Genomic DNA, 8,395 nt, shown 5'->3' on the forward strand with positions numbered 1-8,395 from the left:
GGAATTATAAATATAACCATGTCTCATTGTATTTTTCTCTCTATTCAGTGTCTGAAAAGAATTCTCATTTCTCAATACCTGGGTAACTGCAAGGGTTTTGAAAGAAATAATAGCTGCTGGTAACATAAGAATTCATGATTGTCATGAGTCAGTGAAGTTCAAAAATATTTGGTGAAAATCTAAGTAGTATCTCTGTGTTAAGGGTTGTAGCATAGACAAAGATTACATAACTTCTTAAAAAGCCAATACTATAAAAAGAAGCAGAAAATTGCTGCTTCAAACTCCATTGCTGACTGTCATGGAGTTCAACTGGGTAATTGCTTTAGGGAACAATTGGCCAATTTTGTCATAATTTGATGTATTCAAGTCTGTGGAAATTTAATGAGAGATCCATGAAGACTGAGCATCCTTTGAGACATAAATGACTGAATACCTAATAAAAATTTATCATAGTTTAAGTGTATTATTCCAAAAAAGACATTATTTTTGATGCTCCATCAGTGATATTACAAGGTCCTCCCCACAAATATTGCCAACTCACAAGACTGACATCATGCCAATTTATTTAGAGATTTTGTTTTGCCACTACCAGAGAGTAAGTCACTGCTGACTTGTGTGCCCAGGACTGAGAGTTTAACTAGGCTCTATGAAAGACACAACTGGCTGTGGAGCCTTTGATACTTTTCTCTGTCGACCATCTACTAAGACTGAGAGGGAAAACCTTGACTTGTAGCCCAAACCAAATCATGTAAGGAGAAACAGAATTGTCAAGGGAAGTTGCAATAGGCTATTAAGTTGAAACTCACAGATCTTCACCAGAACTTTATTGTGTGTAAACCCCTGTAGAAGATAAAATAATGAATATATATTCCAAGATATAATGGATGTATCCATAGTGTGTTCACCATTTAATTGCAGGTACCTTCTCCTGACCTCTCCTCCTAGAAACAGGCTTTAGAGAAGACTGAATGGAATATAGTAACAATGTGACAGAATTTGTCTTCCTGGGCCTCACTCAGGATCCTGGGGGCCAAAAAGCATTATTTGTCATATTTTTACTCACTTACCTTGTGACAATGGTGGGCAACCTGCTCATTGTGGTGACTGTTCTTGCCAGCCCCTCTCTGGGCTCCCCCATATACCTCCTCCTTGTCTATCTGTCACTCCTTGATGCAGTGTATTCCACTGTCATTTCACCCAAATTGATCATAGACCTACTCTGTGGTCAAAAGACAATTTCCTTCTCAGGTTGCATGGAACAGCTCTTTCTGGAACACCTTTTTGGAGGTGCTGAGATCTTCCTGCTGGTGGCCATGGCCTATGATCGCTATGTGGCCATCTGTAAACCACTGCACTACATAACCATCATGAATAGACAGGTTTGCATCCTGCTTTTGGTGGTGTCCTCAGCTGCAGGTTTTGTTCATTCTCTGGTCCAACTTTTCCTTGTGTACAGCCTCCCCTTTTGTGGCTCCAATGTCATTTACCACTTCATGTGTGACATGTACCCACTATTAGAACTTGCCTGCACTGACAACTATCTCTTTGGCCTCACTATGGTTGCCAATGGTGGAGCAATCTGTAAGGTCCTCTCTATGTTTACTAACATCCTATGGAGTCATCCTAAGTTCCCTTAAAACTCACAGTCAGGAAGGCAGGCGCAAAGCCCTGTCTACCTGTGGTTCCCACGTCACTGTGGTTGTTTTCTTTTTTGTTCCCTGCATTTTTATGTATGTTAGACCTGTTTCTAACTTATCTGTTGATAAATTCATAAGTGTGGCTTATACTGTTATCAGTCCCATGTTGAACCCTCTAATATACACTTTGAGAAATTCAGAAATGACAGATGCTATGAAGAAACTGTGGTGTAGGAAGTTAGGTATAGATAGACTGAGAATGTGTCATTCATCTTGAATGCACTTGTTACTAATTCTGAAACAACAAACAAGTAGTTCATTCTAACAGTGGATGATGAGTTAGTCAACCCAATGTGTATGTATGTGTTGATTGATTATGGTTCAAGTACAGTTGTCTCCATTTTCACTCCACCATGCTTCCCTGCCCCATCCATGTCCACCTCCCACCCTTAAACTTACCCTCTTCGGCTTTGTCCATGTGTCCTTCAGACATGTTCCTTGATGGCCCTCCTCCTATTTTCTCCCAGCATCCCTCTCTCCATCCCCTCTGGTTATTGTCAGTTTGTACTTTATTTCAAAAATTTGATGTTTCTTATTGTGTGAATACAACAGGTTTTAGCAGCTACCTTAAGCATTTTGTCTTCCAGATTACTTCTGTTCCTCATTGTGATGCCTGTGCATTTGAAGTTCAGGATGCCTATATGGGAGATGATACCATATTTGGTTAATGCACAGTTATGGAACAGTTCTGTTAGATGTGATGTTGGATTCATTCACAGGTTGTGATGAATCCAAATGGGATAGTTGACAAAAAAAAACAGATGCTAGTTCTTGATTAGAGTATAGAATACCTAACTCATCTAAGTTGTAAACATCTCTTCATGCTTTTCCTCACTAGTTATTATGTGCCTTTTAGCCATTCTTTGAAGTGTAGATGAGCTTATTTTGACTTCATGAACCTGAAGATTGGGTAAAGAAATGTGTTATTTTACACAGCAATGTGTTCCCTAAAAGTTGCCTTCATCCTCAATACCTTAAATTGTAGACTTAATAATGATTTGTTTTTATGTAAAGAGAATTTTGTTTTTCAGTTTTATCTCAAAAAAGTATTATTTCCTCAGTGTGTAGCCTCTCCAGAATATCACAAAGTAGGAAGAACATGGAATTGCTTCCACTGCATTTTAGGAACGTCATCTATGTTTTGTAAGAGTTTTCTTTTGTAATTAGAAAACATTAAAACTTTTTTTTTTACTTAAAAATTTTGTTATGTATTTTTTTCATATATACCAATAATATATGCAATATATACCCAGAATATGATCAATATTGAAATTACTTGTGTATACCATTCCCCTCCTTCTTTCCAGATGTAATACGAATGTTAATTGTATATTTATCATAATTAAAATAGTTTAATTGCATATGTATGTATCATTAATTTATAGAGTGTACAGTTTCATATTCTTTACCTTTATTAAAATTATTCTACATGGAACTACGTTTTCTGTCTTCTATCCACAATGTTGACTTCCTCAGATTTAATCATGTTGTTGCTCATCTCTGTAGTCCCACCAGTTCTGTGCTCTGTATTATTCCATGTCCAAATATCCCACGTGTTTTGAACCCATTCAGCCAGTGTCCTACTGTATGCTGCTATGCACATCCTGAAAGAAATTGCTTTGTGTTGGGTAGGCTGTTTGCATGCTCACTTTTATGGATGGTTATAGTTTTCTCCTAAAGATGTTTTATCAGTTACCTTCCTGCTTGTGTTTATACATGTTTTTTTTTTTGTGTGTGTGTGTGTGTGTAAAGAATTTAAATCTACTTGACAAAGGGCTTTCTGCTGTGATAAAACTAAATTTTTCAACACATTTTTCAAAGATGCAACTTACTTTCCTAATCTGATATGTCATATTTACAATAAATGTGAAATAGCTGTGTACCCATTTCTAGACTCTCTTTTCTTTTAATTGGTTTATTATTCTTAGGACAATACTACATTATTTTAGGTCTTGTAAGTAGCTTTTGATATCTGTTAAGAGATCTATTCGACAATAGTCTCATTGAAAACAACGTTTTCTGTTTCCAGCAACAACTTTCCACATAATGATTAGAATGATTTCAGACATCTTAGAAACCTCCCAGCAGTTTGACACACAGTATATTAAATGTCTAATTAACATTTAAAGGAATTGATATATTGATCATATTGAATCATTATGTCTAGAAACATGAAAAATATGAGTACTTATTTAGGTCTTTAAGATTCAGTTAAGATTCAACTTTTCGGATATTGCTGAGCAGTAATGATATGAATGACTTCTGTTTCTAATATCTTTCTGATATTTTATATCCTATTTATCACTTTATATTACTTAGCAGATGAATAACTGATACAATAACTGTGAGTAGAGGAAACGTGAACTTATCTTTAATAGGGATACCTGTGGTATTTCTCTATAAAAATGCATTTATTAAAAATTATTATCTCCAGTGTCCTCCAAGAAAAAGATATCTCTCTTCCAAAAAAACCCAACAACTGGAAACTGTTTACAAAGAGTTTACCAAATTAAAGACCAGATGGCAGAAGGTATGGGATTATAGGGGAAAAGGTGTAGGGTTAACAGGAACAATTATAAAGGACATGTGGACCATAACAAGGGGCGGATAGAGCAGGGCAGAGAGGTGAGGAAGGCTGGGGTAGTGGAGACAGGTGAGGAGAAAAGGCAGAAAACGGTACCTGAATAGCAATAAAAATGTTAAAAGCAAAGAAACTTTAAAAAATGGTGAAGTACCCAGGACTAGGAATGGTGGGACATCATTACTACCTCAGTTATGAAGAAGAAAAAGGAATAGATTTCTTTCTGAACCTGGGAATAACTATAACATTAAAAGAAGGTTCATTTGACAGCACCTGTGCCTTGAGTATAGCCATTTCCAAATTGGCCCATGAAGGAAAATAGGATATGAATTAATACCCTGATGTCTCTTCACTCTCTCATATCAGGTTATTTCCTTCCATTGGCTGAACTTAACCAACAGCTAAAGGGTGAGTTAGCTTGGTCAGTGACCAATTTAGGTGTCAGTTTCTCAGGGACCAGAATAAGGTGGAGAATTTTAAGGGTTGTTTGTACAGGAGCAATTGTAGCTCATCTTTAAAACCCAACCCTTTTTTCTTCTACTATTCACTTACAACTTTGGATGGAAAGTAAAACTCTCTCCCCAACACAGAAAACATAAAATGTCCCTTTAATTTTCATATCATCAATTGATTTCACCTCAGACATACTCCCATTTCCAACCTAATTGAAATATAAAGCACCAATGCTCTGCATATAAAGTAGCAGAGGGGGGAAAGATAGAGATAAAGAAATAATTACATAAAACAAAACATCTATTTCAGTCTAAGCTTCCACAGATTGTCATATGATCACAGTTAACAATTGTAGTTTCTCGACCAGCAATTTTGTATTCCTTTCACTTTCTGCCAATTTCTTGGATAGACAGAGAATATTATCCAATCAGATCATTGAAACCTTAATTACCATTGCAGTCAAATCTATAAGGGTTTTGTTTTGGTGTTTTCCCCGTTTCTCATTGCTGTCTACTGGGCATGGAAGTAGAAGAAGATATTGCATTTCACATCTTCATTTGTGTGTAGAAACCCAATTTTCTGTCATTAATTAGGACCAAGCTCTCAACTCAGTCCAGGGAACTTCTTGTTTCATCAGCCTGGGGAGCCCAACATAACCATGGACATTTTCCATTGAAAAAATAATGGAAAAATGACTGTGTTCATTTGTACAAGTATTTGTCTTTGGGCAGCAGGACTTTCAAATGTACCAAGTCCAAACTTCCAAGTAACCGAATCAAAGATACCTTATGTGGGTTATCATGTGTAATAGGTGTAAGAATAATGAAGATCATTCTGAGTTCCAACATTTGATTCACTGACTTGTCTGTTCAGGAGAGATGGCCTGATTTCAGTATAGGCATGGCTGAAGTATACAGCTATCCTTTAGGATAAAAAAACAACATTGTTTTGTCCTGTCTTTTGTCTCAAGTGGCACTGACATAGATACTTCACCATCTCATTTCATCATTTTATCTTATTGGATGCTTTTGAGTAATGGGAAACCTTGTGAGATCAGTGTCATAAACTAGTATTTTAAAATATTCAACAAACTAGAGAAAACCATGCCCAGAGAGCTGGCAGAATAAAAAAAGTATAAAACAATGTCTCTTTTGCAAATGGTGTATATAAATAAACAGATGAAAGTCATGAAAAAGAACATAAATAAATTGTGGACAATAATTGAAATAAGAAATCCACTGAAGTGGCTCAACAGTAGATCTGAGGAAGCAAGTCAGTGAAGTTGAGGATAGGTCACTGAGATGATCCTGTTAGGGGAACTGGTGCATAGAGCTGTTCAGCGCTCCGTTTGTCTAATATTAATTTACAATAGAGGCTTATGTTTATTTCTAGGCTCTTTATTCTGTTCCATTGGTCTATTGTGGTCCCTCTTACTTTACTCTTCTTTCTCAAAATTGCTGCAGCTATTTGGGTCATTTATGGTTCCATACAATTTTTTGAAATGTTTGTTCCATACCTGTGAAATAGGCCATTGGTGCTTTAATAGGTATTGAGTTGAACGTATAAATTGGGTTGGGTAGACTGGACATTTTGGTGATGTTAATTCTTCTGATCCATGAACACGTTTCCATGTTTTTGTGTCTTTTTAAATTTCTTCAGTGTTGTGTAGTTTAGTGAGTACAGTGTTTTACCTCCTTGGTTTTGTTTATTTCTAGGTATTTCATTTTTCTTGTTGCTATATCAAAAGGAATTTTTATTTCCCGATTTCTGTTTGTGATGTTTCATTGTTGGTGTACTAAACTGAGTTTGATTTCTGAATATTGACTTAGTATCCTGCTGTTCTGCCAAATTCATTTATTTAGCTGAGCAGGTTTTCTTTTGGTGGGGTCTATGGGATTTTCTATATAGACTGTCATGCCATTTGCAAGCAATGACAGTTTTTCTTTCTCCTTTTCAATTTGGATGTCTTTTATTTTGCTGTCTGATTGCTGTGGCTAGGACTTCCAATACTATGTTGAATACAAGTGGTGAAAGTTGACAATCTTGTTTCTGATCTTAGTGGGAAAGTTTTCAGTTTTTGTCCATTGAGTATGATGTTGCCTGTAGGTATCTCATATATGGCTTTTATTATGTTGAGGAATGCTCCCTCTATTCCCACTTGACTGAGTGTTTCTATTATAAATGTGTGCTGTACCTTATGAAGTGCTTTTTCTGCATCTATTGGTATGATCATGTGATTTTTACCTTTGTTTTTGTTTATGTGATGCACTCCTTTTATTGATTTGTGAATATTGTATTATCCTTGCATCCCTGGGATGAGTCCCACTTGATCATGTTGTATGATTCTTTTAATGAATTGCTGGATGCGGTTTGCCAATATTGCATTGAGGATTTGAGCATCTACGTTTATCAGTGATATTGGTGTGAAGTGTTCTTTCTTTACTGTGTCTTTATCTTGTTTTGGGATTAGGATAATGCTGGCTTCATAAAAAGAGTTTTGGAGCCTTTCATCTTCTTGGATGTTTTGAAATAGTCTGTGAAAAACAGGAGTTAGTTCTTTCTTAAGTTCTTTGTAGAATTCTCTTGTGAAACCATCAGGTCTAGGGCTTTTGTGTGTTGGGAGTATTTTGATTACTGCTTCAATTTTGTCAGCTGTTATTGGTCTGTTCAGGCTTTCTGCTTGTACTTCACTGAGTTTGGAAGATTATATTTTTCTAAAAATTTGTCCATTTTGTGTAGGTGTTCAAATTCCTTGGCATATAGTTTTTTGTAGTAATTTCTTACAATCCTTTGTGTGTCTATGGCATCAGTTGTGATCTGTCCCCTTTCATTTATGGTTGTGTTTATTTAGGTCCTTTCTCTTTTTTCATTGATCAGTCTGTTTAAAGGCTCATCAATTTTGTTTATTTTTCAATAAACCAGCTCCTGGATTTATTGATCCTTGTAATTGTGCCTGTAGTCTGTATGTCATTTAATTCTGCTCTGATGTTGGTTATTTCTTTCCTTGTACTTTCTCTGTGTTGTCTTCATTGTTGTTCTTTGAGTTCTTGTAGGCTTAGGGTTCCGTTGTTTAGCTGAAATGATTTTATGTTTGTTTGGTAGGCCTGTATCTCTATGAACTTCCTTCTCAGGACTGACTTTACTGTGTCCCACAAGTTTTGGGTTGTTGTGAGTTCATTTTAATTTGTTTCCAGAAACTTTTTGATTTTTTCCTTCATCTCATTCTATAGCTATTCATTAATAACATGCTGTTCAATCTCCATGAGTTTGAGTATTTTAGAGTTTTTTCCTTGGGGTTGGTTTTTAGTTTTAGACCCTTGCGGTCAGAGAAAGGGCTTGATGCGATTTCAATTTTCTTGAATTTGTTGAGGCTTGTTTTGTGTCTTATCATGTAGTCTAACTTTCAAAGTGTTCCATGTGCTTTTGAAAAGAATGTGAATTGTGTTTGTCTGGGTTGAATGTCTCTGTATATATCAGTTAAGTTCATCTGATCTAGGACAATGGTCAATGCTGCAATATCTTTGTTGATATTTTGTTGGGAAGATCTATCTATCTTTGACAGTGGGGTATTGGAATCCGCTAGTATGACTGTGTTGCCGTGTATATGTTTCTTGAAGTCCTCCAAGATTTCTGTTATGTATTTTGGTGCTCTTATGTTGGGTGC

General features: G+C 36.0%; 1 pseudogene; it reads left to right on the forward strand.

Moving 5' to 3' along the window:
* The first annotated feature begins 968 nt into the window (after positions 1-968).
* Positions 969-1,925, forward strand: LOC118986847 (olfactory receptor 4A5-like; annotated as a pseudogene).
* Positions 1,926-8,395: the final 6,470 nt, after the last annotated feature.

Source organism: Sturnira hondurensis, unplaced genomic scaffold (genome assembly GCF_014824575.4).
Source record: "Sturnira hondurensis isolate 20B ecotype Veracruz unplaced genomic scaffold, ASM1482457v3 Scaffold0004511, whole genome shotgun sequence".
Taxonomy (NCBI): Eukaryota; Metazoa; Chordata; class Mammalia; order Chiroptera; family Phyllostomidae; genus Sturnira; species Sturnira hondurensis.